Source organism: Canis aureus, chromosome 12, assembly GCF_053574225.1.
Source record: "Canis aureus isolate CA01 chromosome 12, VMU_Caureus_v.1.0, whole genome shotgun sequence".
NCBI lineage: Eukaryota > Metazoa > Chordata > Mammalia > Carnivora > Canidae > Canis > Canis aureus.
This window is the reverse complement of record NC_135622.1, coordinates 52,515,040-52,532,344: the sequence shown is the minus strand read 5'-3', so window position 1 is coordinate 52,532,344 and position 17,305 is coordinate 52,515,040. Positions and strand designations below refer to the sequence as shown.

The following is a 17,305-nucleotide window of genomic DNA, read 5'->3' as shown; positions in this document are numbered from 1 at the left end:
ATGTGGTTTATGTATACAATGGAATATTACTCAGCTATTAGAAATGACAAATACCCACCATTTGCTTCAACGTGGATGGAACTGGAGGGTATTATGCTGAGTGAAGTAAGCCAGTCGGAGAAGGACAAACATTATATGTTCTCATTCATTTGGGGAATATAAATAATAGTGAAAGGGAATATAAGGGAAGGGAGAAGAAATATGTGGGAAATATCAGAAAGGGAGACAGAACGTAAAGACTGCTAACTCTGGGAAACGAACTAGGGGTGGTGGAAGGGGAGGAGGGCGGGGGGTGGGAGTGAATGGGTGACGGGCACTGGGGGTTATTCTGTATGTTAGTAAATTGAACACCAATAAAAAATAAATTAAAAAAAAAAAGAAAATATTAACAATTGTGATATCAGTCAAGCACTTGAATTATGGTTCTGTTAGTAATTATGATCAGGTATCTATAGAGGCAGCTTTATGCCAATTCTCAAAATACAGAATTGGCTTGCAAACTGGCTTTGTTTTGGTAATATGTTAAAAAATATACAAAAAAAGAAAGCAGATCAAAAGGGCTTTTCTTCATATGATTATTACCTAAGAGAACCTGTAAAAGAATTCCTCAAGGTCAATAGTTGCTTCATGAACCATCATTTCTGGATGCTCAGTTAAAGCCTTTGTAGGATTAAATATTCTGGGTATGACTGGCATCTATTAGAATCATGATTATGTGGGTATTCAGAACACTGGAGTCTATGGTACTCTTTTGTATGGCATGGCCAGACATCTCTTTTGTTTCTAAATTTCCCATATATAAAACAGTATCCAGGGGTAATAAGTGGTTTTTAATCATCCGGAATATGAGAAATAGTTGTTTGCAGGACAGCAGAAAATCTTATTATTGATAGTACTATTTACGCTGTATTACTGTTCATATATCCCTCATATTTCCCTGATACATACTTTCTAACTTTACCCAGAACGATCTTGATTTTAGTCCTGGCTTACTGATTCCACACTTTACATGAAGGCTGTGGGGGTGTGTACAAACTGGGCCCAGAATGGTAAAAATATATTATATATATATTATATTTATATATAGATGGATAAATATAAAGATATGTAGATGTATATATAGTGCCCAAGGGATGTAGAGGGACTGTTAATTATCAAAATGAGGAAGTGTCTAATAGCCTTTCAAGCAAGGGAGCCAAACTCCCCAGGCTCTTGTTCAGTAACAACACGTGATGTGTCTGTTAGCATCAGTGCATGTGTGGAGAAGAACAGGACCAACAAGCTGGCTCCTCTAACTTAGTACAAGAGGCAGTGCTCTATATGGTAAAGGCTACAAACTGAAGCCCCAGATGGCACGTTTGAATCCCAACTCTGCTGCCTGCCAGCTGTGAGACTTTGGTGAATGGACTAAGCTGTGTGTCTCAGCCTCTTTATCTATAAAATGGGGATAATGCTAATACCTACTTCAAAGAGCTGTTGGCTAGACTGAATAAGTTAAGACATGAAAAGGTCCATCTGTCTGAACCATGGGCAATTTGTGAAGGAAGTTAATTTTTATCTAAGAGAGAAGCCATCAGATAACAGCATATGGGCTTAATCTTTTTCTTTTTCATTTAGAAAGAAATGGAAAAATGTTAAGAAAATAAACTCAAACTGGGAAAACATCACAAAGCACTGGGCTGTCCTGGAACCTGTCTACACTCAATACCATCTCCCTCTCTGAAATCATAAAGGAGCTCTGATGACAGGTCAAGCTGAGATTCTAAGCAATGTCAGCTGCTTTATGAGTCAAAATAAAATTAACTCAGATAAATTGAGTGTTGAAGTCATTTTTTAAAAGATTTTATTTATTTATTCATGAGAGACACAGAGAGAGGCAGAGACATAGGAAGAGGGAGAAGCAGGCTCCCTGCGGGGGGCCTGATGCAGGACTCAATCCCAGGATCCTGGGATCATGACCTGAGCTGAAGGCAGATGCTCAACCACTGAGCCACCCAGGTATCCCCCCTGAAGTCACTTTCTTGTACTTCAATGCCATGGGCAGTGGAACTCTAATTATAGGGAATATAAGAACCCTATCCTATCCTTGCTCATGCAGCAACACACACACACACCCCACACACATACATCATCATGACCTACACTATTTTAGTAGCTTTCTCTATTCTTATCATGAGACACCTAGATATTCTCACAGAAATATATTTATCACATAGCCCTCCATCTAAAACACTGATTTCTCTAAGCAGCTAAATTCCTTATACCAGTCCATCTATGCACACACCCTCTCCATCTCTGAAAACTTTGTATTTTTTTTATTATGTTTCCTTTGAGGCTTACGGAATATAAGTATACGCATGACCTCAATTGATCACATAGCAACCTCATGGAAGCAAACAATGTAGTTGGTTACCCCATGCTACAGGCAAGGGAACCAAGGCTCAAAGAGCTGTTCCTTAGCCTAGGTCAGTCAATGTAAGTGCCAGGAGTTTCAGGCCTGAGTCTACATGCTCCAAATCCTGTGTTCTTGAGCCTCACCCTATAGTCGCCAAAGTGAAAATGATTAAGTTTAAAATGACTTGTTATAATGACTTACTCTCCCTTCCTTCTCTCAAACCCAGGAGTTTCCTCAAACTTCCAGAAGAGACTCAGGAAAGCATGAATTCTGGCAAGAAGTCACTCAAGCAATACTGAATTACCATCAAACAATGAGATATCAGGGCCATGGTAATGTTCTATTGGAATGCCTCTACTCCAGGAAAACAAGTAAACAAACAAATAGGTAATCATTGTTTCTTTTCTAAAAAGAGAGAATGAAATGAGAAAGATAAACTCAATTTATAAGCCACTGCTTGTTGTTCAACTTCTGCAGGCTGAGTTGACTGTCAAGATTGCTTCCGTAACGAAACCTTGTTTTGCATTTCCAGAATCAAAATAATCTTATCTTTCATTGGAGACAAAAACAAGACACTCTGTTCCAACAAAATCTTTCTTCCTGATGCATCACAGCATCCTCTTTATAACAGAGGACCAAACTCCTAATTTCTAATCTTTTATTCCGTTCTTCCTCCCCTTCTTGCTTCCTCCATTCCACAACCTGGTGACAAGTTCTACAGTGTACCAGCCTTGGGGACAAATGTATATATGCCTTTTTTTTTTTAATAACTATGTCTTTAAAAAAATAAATAAATAACTATGTCTTTATTCACTTTCCTTTATCCCTATGTGTAACCTTGCCTTCAAATCTCCACGGATATCTTTCTTTCTTTTTCTTTCTTTCTTTCTTTCTTTCTTTCTTTCTTTCTTTCTTTCTTTCTTTCTTTCTTTCTCTTTCTTTCTTCTTTCTTTCTTTCTTTCTTTTTCTTTCTTTCTTTTTTTTTTTTAAGATGTTTCTTTTGATTCTTCAAAGGCCTTTCCCAATGTTTTCTTGCTAGGAAAACAGAAGCGCAGTAACTTGGCAAGAAAGTTAGTCCTTACTGAGATCTTCAAGGAACAGAAAGGTAAGGAAAAGAAGGGTAAGACAAGTGGGCAACAAGTAGGCAGATAACAGGCCATATCTGGAGTATGGTAAGTATATTTTCTCAATCAATTCACTGACTGACTAGTTAGAGGCATGAAAGACCATTAACATCATATCATGAATTTTTATGAATGACCATAAGTCAATTAGCAGATCTTGAAAGGGTCTGTGTATAAATAACACTATTGTCACCATAGGACTTATACCTCTGCACAGCAACATGTCACTGAGGACTGTGATATTCCTGTCTATAGGATGTTTGAACAGATTGCTTCACATCTTAAGGTGATAAATGCCACCCAAACATATCATGAAGATAAGAAAAGCTCACATGGGCTGTTTCTAGGAAGGGCCAAGAAGACACCGAAAAATCTGCTTAGTGTTTTCCCTATGGTCCTGTCACTGCAGGATCTGATAACAGTGCTCACACCTACCTGACACTGGGTGATTTGCAAAGTGTGTACACAATCACTTCTGCCCAGCAAGGTGGGGGCTAGTCACTCTTGGCATAGTCTGGGTCTGTGACGGGAAGCTATCTCCAGGAGGCAGATCGATGTCCATGTTTACTTTTGACTTCAGCAATTTCAGTGAATACAACCAAGAAACTGGTGACACAAAGCACCCACTGTGAAGAAACCTGCAGCCCCTGCTTTGAACCCTCATGTTGGGGCTTTCAGGGAAAGATGGCTGTTGCTCAAAGGATGTTTGTCTGATTCTGCTAAAATAAGTCCTTTCCATCCACTTCCCTTAGGAGGGGGACCAGTCTAATAAGAGCTACATGTGTGTCTTATACACTTTGTGGGTCTTTGTTCTCCAAAGGTATATCTTCATTTGCAACTTACTAATTGCTTTAGAACATTAACAAATGGATAATTTGATGACGCCACAATGGGTATTGAAATACACTTTTGGCAAAGTTTATTTGGGATCACATTGTGGTAGATTTGAATCCCAGGTCCATAATTCACCTAGAGTGTGACTTCAGGCAAGTCATGTCAGCTCTATAAACCTCAATCTCTAACATGTCCAGTACTTTCTTCCCTAGAAGTCATGGCTATTTGAGGATCATGTGATTACTTAACGAAAGACAAAGATGTAAGTCGGACATTTGTCCAAGAGACATTTTATTGGGGGTACCTGGGTTGCTCAGTGGTTGAGTGTCTGCCTTTGGCGCAGGTCGTGATACTGGGGTCCTGGGATTGAGTCCCACACTGGGCTCCCCACAGGGACCCTGCTTCTCCCTGTATCTATCTCTGCCTCCCTCTGTGTCTCTCAAGAATAAATAAAATTTTTAAAAAAAGAGAGACATTTCATTATCTTTGTGATTTCGGGAGGTTCTATGGGCAAGAAGAATCTTGGTGCTCATGTGCAAGACAAAGTAAATTTTGACCTACATTTATGTAGGCATTAGAAGGATATCCTTTCCTGAGTGTACAGCAGGAAAGGTATAAATGATTATCTTTTTAAAGAAGTTTTTAAAAAATTTATTTATTCACTTGAGAGAGAGAAAGAGAGTGGGCTCACATGTGGGCACATGTGGGGGGAGGGTCAGAGGGTGAGGGAGAGAGAGACTCTCAAGCAGATTCCACACTGAGTGTGGAGCCCAAAGTGGGGCTCAATCTCACAGCCAGTGAGATTGTGACCTAAGTTAAAACCAAGAGTCAGATGCTTAACCAACTGCACCACCCAGACACTCTAATGAGCATCCTTTTAACTGTTATGTATTATTTTATGGTATCCATGCCTGACAATCACAGAAATTTAGAGGTGAAGAGTGATATTGTCCTTGTTTTTGAAAGCTTAAGCTATCCAAATTGTATTTATAAAATGAAAAACTAATTCCCTGTCAGGTAATAAAAGCCCACAGGATAAGTCCCCCTTATTAGTAAAATGATTAATGTGACAATACACAGATGTGGGGACATTTAAATCTTCTATCTCAGAGTAATTGTCAAACTCTCAGGAGTCAATGGGGAGGAGAAGTGAATTCTCAAGTACTGTGATCTGTATTTACTGTTGGAATAGGGACAATGGGTATCTCCTTTTTCTTGCTTCAGGTATTCCTGGAGAGACTTCAGTTAGTAAAACACCCTCCTTGCATCCCTGCAAGGAAGAGGAATTAACTGTCTGGCAAATCTGAAAGCAGGAACAGATCCAAAAGCTAAACTCATATCATTATTTTTGGGATATGCCTGTGTCTGGTCCCCTCTCACCATAGGCTATAGGATATTCCCCTTGAGAAGGAGCACTGCTATTTCATAGAGCCAACTTTACTAGACAGGTAATTTTGTCTCATTTTAGGGTTCAGTGGTAGCAGACTATCACTGCTAAATTTGTGAGCCACTTTCCCACTACTATCAGTTTTAAAGCTGACATTTTGACCTCCATTTGTCTGCTTTCTTTGTCTATCTCTCAATTGATACAGAACTTGGGTGGTGAAAAGAAGGACACTATTTTTTTTTAAGTTTCCATAAAACCCAGCAACTATTACTTCACTCTAATTTATATTCAAACTTTATAAAGTTAGTTTCTGTCAACAATTTCTTCATCTATTGGAGAAGGATAGTAAAATGACCTTATATACTGTTATGAGGATAAATTATAAAAATCTATACCATGCATTCTCAACAGGAGGGTTATTACCTGACTTTAGCATACACCACTCATGAACTTCACTGGTCAGCTTGGTTGGCAGTGGGGAACTGGTCCTTGTAGCTTTGCTCTAGCTGGGAGGCAAAGCCAAAAGAAGGACATTGTAGAGTTAGAGGTTCTTCCAGAAGTGGTTCAGGGAATAGCCAATAATCACAAGCCAAGTATAAAGCGTTCTTAAAAGGCAGGAGTTGGTTTAATCTGAGGAAGTGGGAGTTTTACCAGTGCAGCAAAAATGTAAGAGGCAGCTCAAGTCAGAAGATCAAGGCTATGTGCAAGAGAGCTTTCCAAATGTCGAAGAAGAAACATGAAGTGATAATGATACTGCCTTTTGTGGTAACATGTAGTATGCACATACCTCATCTAATTCAATCTTAGGAGCTCTTGGATCTTTGCCATATCCATGAGAAGGACATGCTCAGGCTGGTAGGGGTTCTCTGATTAGCTGAGCCTTCCTTAGCTGTGCTGTGAGGTCCAAAGAACTAATCAGTAATAAGTGACTGTGATGCTAAGACATTCAGTTGTGGGCTGTTTTTTTGTGTAGCTGTAGCTAACTGATGGAGAAGTTCATAAGTAATGAGAGTAACAAGACTAAAGTAATAAAACTTGTGAATAGCAGAGCTGAGATTCACACTCAGTTGTTATCTCTTCAAAGTCAGTTGATATAAGCTCTACCCCAGGACACTGGACTAGTATTTTGTCCTTGAAGTTCAGCTGGAATACAAGACACAGGTCTCCCATGGTCTCTAGAAACCTAGAGAAGCCAAAACTTGGATTCATTCCCAAGGCACTAATATTATAATGCTAACATTAACGTTGTAAACTTAGTAAGGACAGAAGCGTATTTGTTCACCATTTTATCCTCAGCACCTAGTATAGTGTCTACCCAGAGTAAGTGTCCAGGAAATATCTGTTGAATGGATGAATTAATGAACGGCATCATTCACTATATAATTCACTATATAATTTCAACTTATTTGGCCATTCAAAGAAAGTTGATAAGGCCATGAAATATAGCTATAATTTAATACTTAATGAGAATTACACAAATCAGATTATTAAACGCTAAGAAATTTCTCAAGAACCGTCCAGAAAAATCTAATGGTGTATAAAGTCAGGTCCTCACTTCGGTGAAGTCCTTGGAAATGAAATTGCTCTTTCCCAGCAGACTGCTCTATAAATGCCAAGCTTACTGCCTGAATTAATTCTAGGTTATGCTGCACGAAGATGGTGGGATTGCTATGTTGGACTTCTCTGGAACAGATGGAAGGGTTGCTTCAAATAGTGTTTTCTTTTCCAATCTTTCATCAAACATTCTCTTATCCCTATTTTTATACTGAGTTCTAATTAGCATTTTATCTTTGATTTCAATTTTCATAAAAGACACAAGAAAGGCCTTAACAAAGATTAAGTGAAATTGTGATTGTGTTTTTATGTTTTGTATTTCTTTTTTATATGCTCCCATCCCTATTGCCCCTGACAAGTTCTAAGAATCAAAGCAACTCTATTTTATAATGGGTTTTGCTGCTAAGTAGCTGTTTGATCTTAGGCCAGTCATTCAAGGTATCTGAGCCTCAACTTGCTAAATTCCTAATTTGAATAATAAAGATGTGGTGCAGAATTAAATTCAAGGTCCTTTTTTTTCTCTGAAGGATTTATGATTCCATATGTAGGGGGGCACTAGGTATAATGAACTAATGTGCTGCGAATCAACCTTGCCTTGAGGATGAATGATCATCATTGGATTATCTTTAAAAGAATGTCAGGAATAAGGCACTGCACGAGAGAGGCACCAAGGTAGATATACAGAAAGGATTCATATGGATTTTAAGGAATATCCAAGAAAGTATAAGCAGCCCAAATATTGCTGTTTCTCTTGAGTCAAAAAGCAGCTAGATGGTATTTCCAGGTTGGTGTGTTCTAATGGGTCTCAGAGAGCCAAGCTCTTTCAGGTTGCTTAAAACAAAGGTAAACTCAGATTATCTTGATAAATGGAGATCCTTTGTAAGGAGAGGGAAAAAGAGACATTCTTTCAGCAGTGATATAGCCATGCCGTAAAGGGAACCAGAATATTATGATATATTAGTAACTCCAGCATCATGCTCTTCAGTGATCTGCAAGTTTAGACAGAACACAGAGAAAAACTATATTAGAGCCTCTATTTACATTTTTTAAATCTCATTATTTATCCTTTTTGAACCTTGAATGGTTTTCTAATAACATGCATCATAAAGTAGGATGGACATCTAAGTCATATACACATAAAAATATAGTACTTGTTGCATGTGGCAGAGAGAGTCATGCTTACCAAATATTGCTTCCCTACATTTCCCAGCCCTCTGCAATTAAATGGGTTTGTTTGGCAAGACTTGAAAAACAAAATGTGAGCAGAAGTGACCCGCATCATTTGCCTGTTGAGGCCATGACAATCCCACACATAATTCTCCGGTGTCCCTTGCCTCTGGCTCTGACTGAGAAGTCTGTGTATTCTGCTAGATGCACGTAGCTATAGAGTGGTGGAGACAACTATCAGCCTGGGTCTCTGATTAACCATGTAGAGCAGAGCCCCCATTAGCACTAGATAAAAAAAATGTGTGTAAGAAATAAAACATCTTTAGGCTAAGCCACCAAAATATGAGAGCTATTTGTTACTGCAGAATAACATAACTTTTCCTGACTAATAAAGGAGACCTACTCTCATTTTTTAGGGAGGGGGCAGGTAGAGTGAGTGATTTATATAATTTACGTGCTGACTTTTGTTTTTGCTAACACTCTCTGTTTGCTGACTAACACTCTGTTTAGATTTGGTGAGTTCTCCAATCTATAAGAGAGCCACTCCTTTTTAGTCTAATGAACTGTGGCCAAGGTATCAGGCTCATAAAAGGAGAGAAAGTACTTTTGGTGGTCACTTCTGCCGTCGGGAGAGGAACTTTCAAATAAGGACCTGTTACTTGAGAATGTCATTAAGAATGTAAATCAACAATTTCACACAGAGACTTGATGTCCAGGAATAGAAGCCAACAAATAATCTTGTGCTCACGGATTTTGTCAACTCTGCATTCCAAGTTCTCATAGATCTTGATCCATAGAAGGCCTTTAATATGTGATTCATGAATGAATGGAAAGGCTAGATGAAGAAACATATGCTAGAATTGGTGGCTTTTACAAAAGGAAGGTGGCAGTGTATTAAGTAGGAGGGAACTGTCTTTGACAGAAAGCAACTCCTTTGGGAATGAGATCTTAATGTAAAATTCTGCAGGCATTTTTCAATTCACACATTCATTCAACAAATAGCTACTGAGTGCCCTTTAATGTTCTCAGGTCACTTTCCCAAAATAACTGCAAAGAAAATGGCTTCCACTTTTTCCTCTTCATCTAGAAAGATCTATTTTAAAGGCTGGGATTATGGATTTGAGCACTGCTTTTTGAACACAGTCACGAATCCAGGCATTTGGTCCAGGCAATGCTGGGAGGAGAATAGGTAATGATTTTAACAGAGCCTGCTGCAAACGCCTACTCATTCTTCCACAAGCAACTAATCTTAGGTCTCAGCAATGCAATATCCCAGTGAGTAGAGGGATGAGGTGGACTAAAAGGCGAAACGCTGCCAACAAAAGAAGCCCAAAGTACCTCACTCTCTAAGGCCCTCTCACTGGTGTCAGCTCGGGTCAGGATGGTGTTGCAGTGGGCTGTCTATTGAGGGGTGCTACTCTGACCTCTTTGCCAGGAGGTAGGATGAGAGCTGCTGCTATTAGCTCTTAATGTAATGTCTGGGCAATTTCCTTGTGAATATAGAAAAGGAAATTGGTAAGAATGCTCTCATGTTTGCCTTTAGTGATGATGTGTAGAGAATTTTAAACAAGACTGTGAGAGTTTAACTTCAATAATTCATCAATCAAACATTTCTAAGATATTGACTCCATGTTTGGCAGTAGGTAAAGGCCTGAAGGAAATCCACACACACAGGATCCAAAAACAAAAGGCTTTTGTTTTTACTGAGGGTTACCAAAGAAAATGATCAGTGGATAAAGAGAAGCCAGAACAGAAAAATGATACCAGCAATGAAGAGAAGAAGAGTTTAGCAGTCAGGCAGGCAGACTGTGTGGGCAAGTAGCCAAGTAGCGTGGGTTCAAATCCCAGCTCTACTACTTAATACCAAAATAGCTTTAGGCAGTTGATTTAACTTTTGATCAATTTTCTCATTTAAACAATGAAGATAATAAGAGTACTTAAATTAGAACACATGAAGTGTTTAGAAAAGTAAGAAGCATGTGGTAAGGAATGACTGTTAGCTATTATTAGGGGCAATTGAGATTTACAAGGATATCATTATGGTTGATTATTGTCTGTCATCAAATATTCCTGTTAGGATTTTGTTGACCAGAGGAACTTGACCAAGCTAACATGATCCGCTATGGTATATCAAAACCACTGGTCTGGAATCCAGGGAGCCAAGATTCACTACTAACTCTGTGGCCTCCAAAAAGATGAAGGATTGTCCCAATGCTAAGCTCTCTCCTGGGGTCACAAATTTGTTCTTCTGATAAAAAAAAAAGAAAGAAAGAAAGAAAGAAAGAAAGAAAGAAAGAAAGAAAGAAAGAAAGAAAGAAAGAAAGAAAGAAAGGAAAGAAAGAAAGAAAGAAAGAAAGAAAGAAAGAAAGAAAGAAAGAAAGAAAGAAAGAAAGAAAGAAAGAAAGAAAAGAAAGAAAAGAAAGAAAGAAAAGAAGGAAGGAGCTAAAACCTTCCTTCCTTCATTATGTACCTTCTTCTGTCCTCTTCAAACAAAATGGTTTTTCTTCCCCTCTCCACTGATCTAAATTCTGTATGTCTCAGGATCCAGGGCCCTGTGCAAGATCTATATTTAGGGATGATGTGGAAAAAGGAATGGATTTTTGAGCAATGAATTATCTCAGTGGATCTCTATATGTCCCAATCTTTCTGAGAGTCTTAGCTGTAAGTGAAAATCTGGTCCATTCAGAGGACGTAGCCCATGTATGTCCAGAAGATTCTTTCTGATGATATACAGTTATCACTAGTTCAGCTTCCTTACGGGCCAGATGAGTCTCAAGGGAATTTGTTGATCAAGGCCATCTGCATTCCTGCTCTAGCCCTGCCTATCACCTGCTTCTTCTTTGTCTTAGGACTTTTAATCAATCACCAATTTACATGACCAAAGTTTGCCCACCTGGTGGCAATACTACACTGATGATGGCCACCATACCCGAGGGTCCATTGCCTTATTTTTAGCATCATTGTTCAGGACTACTCCTTCCTCCATATAAACCCTTTATGGTATACCAGTGCACTATCTCGTCTATCTGGCTAGTTCTTGAACGACAGTAGGATAATCTTCCTTTAGATCCCTCTAACTTCTTTTAATGATTCATCTGATAAGGTTGAGACAATCTCCCTTTTTAATGACTCATGGCCAATTGATTAGGGACCTTAATTACATCTTCAAGATCCCTTAAACTTCGCCATGGTGTAAGGTACTTATGGAAGTGGTAAACTATCATACATCCTGCTCACAGTCAAAGGGAAAGGTCATACAGGGCAGGAATCTTGGGGGCCATCTGAGAATTCTGCTTACAACAGTTTGGGAAGGTACTTAAGCATGTAAGAAGATCCAGTACATTTTTCCATTTCATGCTCATGAACACCTTTTTTTCAGCTTTTCACTTCATGCAAATCATAATAGGCCTCATATACAGACCACATTAAGGAATAGTTCTCACCATACCATAGTCATAATATAAAGTCTAGGCCTGAGACTCAAGAGATTTGTTTTTTAATGACATCCCTGCCATGTGCTGAAATGTTGAGTATCCTCAGGGAATAGAATGTACCTCACTGAGTTTCTATTTCTTTTATTATGTTGAACATACTATCACCAGTTATACCCTTCCACCTTTTAGGTTCTTTGGTTCAATAATCTCTATGTCCCCCAAAATAAGTGTTTGATGGTAAATCCACAATGAAAAGTAGAGTAAGTGCAGGAGTATAAAGAGAGCCAAAGATCTAAAGATGGGAAAGAAGGGTAGAAGACAAGGAGGCTGGAGTTAACTCCCCAGCATTGTCTGGCAAGGCAAACTCTGCTTGGGCTTTAGGAACCTGGGTCCTCCCCTGGGATGTCTTGTGAACATTTCAGGGAGCCAGGGGAATATGTATACTTCTGGGCCATGTACTCACCCTTCAAGCCTAAGGCTGAAACAACCTTTTCTTGCTTGTATATGAACTGAGAATGTGAATGTTAGCTTTGCTTTTTTTATGGTTAAGTGGTTTTATGTTGGGAGCTTTGAAGCTAGAGGTTTCCATAAATCAAATTTAAGGACAAATTAGACATCCCTAGCTCCCATATGTACTAACCTCAATCTTCAATTTTCAAAGGGTAATAACATTTCTTCATCAGCCAACATATCTCCATGGTTGGAATAGTTTCCACAAATATGGCAAGGGTTTTCTATCCAAAGCTGAATCTGTGTGGTAAATTATCAGTTTGTATGGTTTCTTTCAGGGGTAGTCAAACTTCAATAAAGGCAAATGGCAGGGGCTGGCCCTGGGATAGGTGGCTGTGTGATGTAAAGGTAACCAAATATAGCTGTTCCAAACCTGATGTGGAATTAACAGACTCAGAGCTCTGGAGATAACCAACCTGTCTCAGAAGTTGACTCTGACTTCATAAGCCCTGGGACTTATTAAGTGACAAGTTTCTTCCCCTATAAAATAGGGGATCATTATTGCTATAGCTATAGTCATGAGGTCACCATTCCCCAAGGCTGACCCTCAGCCCTGTGTGTTCTAATTGCTCATTGCTCATTGCTCATTTATTTTGATTGATTTATTGGTTGCCAAGTCCTTGAATAATCATTGAAGTCAATAAAATAAAAGTTAATAATCACTGAAGGTCAGTCTGTGATGTGTCAGGCACTGCTTCAGGTACTTCGCATATGTTTTCTTTTATATATAACCACATGTTATGGACTGAATTGTGTCTTGCCAAAATTACATGCTGAAGCTTTCATTTTCAATGTGAATCTTTAGAAGCAGAGCCTTTAAGAAGGCAAATAAGATTAAGGTGGGGCCCTGATCCAGGACTACTAGAGTCCTTCTAAGAAGAAAAGACACCAGGAACGTGCACATGCAGAGGAAAGGCAGTGTGAAAACATGGCAAAAGGCAACCATCTATATGCCAAGAAGAGAGTTCTCTCTAGAAATGAGCCTGCCAATACCTTGATCTTGAAATCTAGTCTCCAAAACTATAAGAAAATAATTTCTGTTGTTTAAGCACATCACCATGTGGTGCTTTACTGTGGCAGGTGAGAGAGATGACATTTATCTTTTACAGAATTGATTAGGGCTTAGAAGGTGGAGTCAATGGTTTGTCATACCACCACTCATGGCCCATTGCCACTTTATGAATGGGTGCAGTAGAGGCAAGACATATGCCTCTTTTTTTTTTTAAAGAGTTATTTATTATTTATTCATGAGAGACACAGAGAGAGAGAAAGAGAGAGAAGCAGAGACACAGGCAGAGGGAGAAGCAGTCTCCGTGCAGGGAGCCTGACGTGGGACTTGATCCCGGGACTCCAGGATCACTCCTTGGGCCAAAGGCAGGCGTTAAATGGCTGAGCCACCCAGGGATCCCCCATATGCCTCTTTTTGTACGTGGAAACCACATGCTGCATGCCTCCTTAACTTTTTGGCCTGGAACATAGAAATATTTCATCAATAAGAAATAAAGTATTCCTGACTCAACTTTTCATCAAAGCCATCTACACTTAGGTGTATGTGGTTGGCAGCCAGCTCCTGGTAACTTCACGAGGAACATGTGTGAAGAAATTCTTGTTAACATCATCTAGATTCTGTTCAGAGAAGTTCCCTGTATATTCTGTTTAAATCAACGCTTGGTTTAACAGCTTTCCTAAGCCATTCTTTGCAGAGACAAAACAAGAAGGATGTTGCAAAACTTTCTAAGATAAAGCCTCTGGACTCTGGGTCTTGCTTTTCTTCTCTTTGCAAAGGATGGAACTAGGAAAGGGAAAGGAATGGAAGGAGATGGGTCTTTCTTTTTTTTTCATCCATTTAAAGGGGTGATCAGTTCCTGCCCATACGTGGGTATTAAGGCCTAAGACAATTGATACAACTTGGGCATGAATCACGTCAGGTCTTCAAGTCTCTCTGCTATACTGGAGTCAGTTTTATCCATTAGATTACAGGCGAAAGTTACAGAGGCCTAAAATGCTCAACTCCTCCCTATTGATCTCTCCTCCCTTCATTTTCCACCATTCCATACAAAAGAGGATTCTGTTTATTAAAAGAGGTCTTCAGGGGATCCCTGATTGGCTCAGCGGTTTAGCGCCTGCCTTCGGCCCAAGGCATGATCCTGGAGTCCTGGGATTGAGTCCCACATCGGGCTCCCTGTATGGAGCCTGCTTCTCCCTCTGCCTGTGTCTCTGCCTCTGTCTGTGTCTCTCATGAATAAATAACTAAAATCTTAATAAATAAATAAATAAATAAATAAGGTCTTCACTTTTGAGAAAAGTTTTTTTTTTTTTTTTTGAGAAAAGTATTTAAGTAAGCTCTGATTTGAGGTTTCTAACATCTTCCTGTTTTTGCTGCAAATAATCTTCAGAAAATTGCCCTTTATGGACTTGTATGTTTTATTGTATTTTTGTTTTGTTTTATTTTTGGGTGGGAGGAGATAAGCATTAAAGCCTGGATCTCTGATGAAACTTTGTGGAAGCATAGCCAGGACATGCCCTATTTTGGTTGACTGGGGAAAGAAAATGCAGAAGAGTTGACTGTTATAAGGATGTGTATTCCAAACACTTTTAGACGACTTAAAAGTTCTCGCTTCAAAAGTCCATCTTTAAATCTTGATGGGAAAACCAACTATCAGAAATCGCAATATGCTGTATGCCCAGGCTTGAGTTCCTAGAAAAATTAGACCAATAAATCATCTTTTTTTCTGTTGAGTCTCTCAAAACTTCCATACAAATCATACCATGTTTAAAGACTGTACATGTACTGAAGTATTCTGAAAATGACAGTTTAAACTCAGATCTCTTGGTTATAAAACTAAAACACCACCAACACGACCTAGTAATATACCTATTAACTATATTTTCTTTAAAATGTCACAATTTGATGCAGGCAAAATAAAAGGATTGTTTTAAAGAATTCATCACATACAATTAATAATGAAAATATTAGAATAAGGATATAATTGAGGAGTCTGCTCATCCTATACTTTTTTCATACATGAGAAATCCAAGGTTCTGAAAATTTAAGTAAGACACTCAAGGTCACATAACCAATCTGTGGTGGAGCAGTGTCTTAGCCCAGTTCCCTGTTCCCTCAGGTAACAGAGATTTGGAGGGTCATAAATTCTCACTCTGTGTGAGACCAAGTGCTCTGATGTATAACTGGCTAATCTTCTCTGGACATACCTTAGCTAAGCAAACCTAACCAATATGCTGTATTTGACAAAAACACAAAAAGTAGAAGACATAAAACTGCTTTTTTCTATGTAGTGCCTATTATACTGAAGATAGTTAAACCAAACCATAATAACAAGAGAGGCAGAAAAATGGCATGTGGTTTGCTTTGATCATTTTCATGGCCTGTGTTGTAACATTTTAAGACAGTTCAAATACAATAATAGCTGACCTAAAAATGCCTAAACATTAAATTGTTAACAATAATATTGAAAACTGGGGTTGTAAATATTTATTATAATTTTATTATGTTCAAGTTTTTCCACAAGGAAATGTAAGAGTCTAAAGATGCTTCCCATTGAAGAATGTCTAACAGAGGACATAAAAGAAACCTGCAGAGAACCAAAGTCATACAGGAAAGGAGGCTATAGACTAGATACAAGTTCAAGGTGATGGAAGCGTCGGAGAAGGACATATCAACATCGATTTACCTTATTCATGACAAAACTACTCAATTTTCCAAAGAGTTTTTCAATTGACTGATTTGGAAGCTTTTTATTCTCAAGCAAGATATCCTCAGCTGGAGCAACACAATAAAAATAATTGGTAACAGCTTTTCAGCACTGTGGTAATCATCTTGTATCATAAACTTACTTAATCCTCACTACAACCCTACAAAGTATGTGCTCTTAATATCCTCATTTTTAAAGAGGAAGAAATAGTGGTTTAGTGAGATTTAGTAAATTTCCCAAGTTTGCCCAGCTATTAAGTAATGAGCAAAGATTTGAACTTAGGTAATATGAATCCTACACCCATGGTCTAAGTGCTCCCCCACCCCCCTCCATACATACCAGTATTAACAGTTGCAAAATATTTGGAATAATAACTCAGTTGCTTGACTTTCTACATGTTGTTATTAAAAACACAATAGCTAAAAATTAGTAGCAGCTCTCATGAATAATGACCTTCATTTTGGGCAACTTGATTCATAGACCCTTCTAGCTGAATTATGGTAGCAATTATTGACTGTTTGATGTCCTGTGAATTTGTAGTAATAAAAGTATAAAATATACATATAAATATATGATTTTGTTTCTAGCATCTAGTCTAAAATAAGAGAACATACATCTGGACCATTCAAAAGTCATATCCTATCACTAAGAAATGTATTTTAACTAAAGATAAAGCATTTTCTAATACTGTTACCTGGTAAGAGATATTTTTTATTGATCTGTACCCTCTTGTATTCTGAAGATGTAGGTTCTGAACGAGCAATATCAGCTGAGGGGCTTTGTTGAGCTCCTAAAGCTCAGTCATACCTGATTCCTGTTCATAGACAAAAGTCAAAGGAAAATCCATAAAACTGAGTAAATAATCTCATGTGGTTACTGACAGATTTATCCACAATGAGCTATTTAGGCATTAAGTGTAATAAAGGAGAGCCATAGAAATATAAACATTCTGTGTCTTTGGCTACATTGTGACCTAGAGACATATAGATCACGTGCACACACACACACACACACACACATTTATTAGGTAAGAATCAACTTGCAAGAATACTAATATAATTTCCACTTTACAGATGAAATGACTGAGGCAAAAAGAGGTGAAGTGACCTGCCCAAGACCACTCAAATGTGTGTGTGTGTGTGTGTGTGTGTGAGCATGCACATATGCAAGCACATGTGTTTCACAGT

At 38.5% G+C, this 17,305-nt stretch overlaps 1 long non-coding RNA gene across 3 annotated transcripts; it reads left to right on the top strand.

Moving 5' to 3' along the window:
- The first annotated feature begins 1,861 nt into the window (after window positions 1–1,861).
- LOC144324711 (uncharacterized) lies at window positions 1,862–16,214 on the top strand. Of its 3 annotated transcripts, none has more exons than XR_013390143.1 (4): window positions 1,862–1,998; window positions 2,622–2,782; window positions 3,435–3,500; window positions 15,924–16,214. It is a non-coding gene; the product is annotated as an uncharacterized LOC144324711 (long non-coding RNA). The 3 variants fall into 3 exon arrangements; XR_013390144.1 differs by lacking the exon at window positions 1,862–1,998 and adding an exon at window positions 2,399–2,465; XR_013390142.1 differs by lacking the exon at window positions 1,862–1,998 and adding an exon at window positions 2,413–2,475.
- The last annotated feature ends 1,091 nt before the right edge of the window (window positions 16,215–17,305 follow it).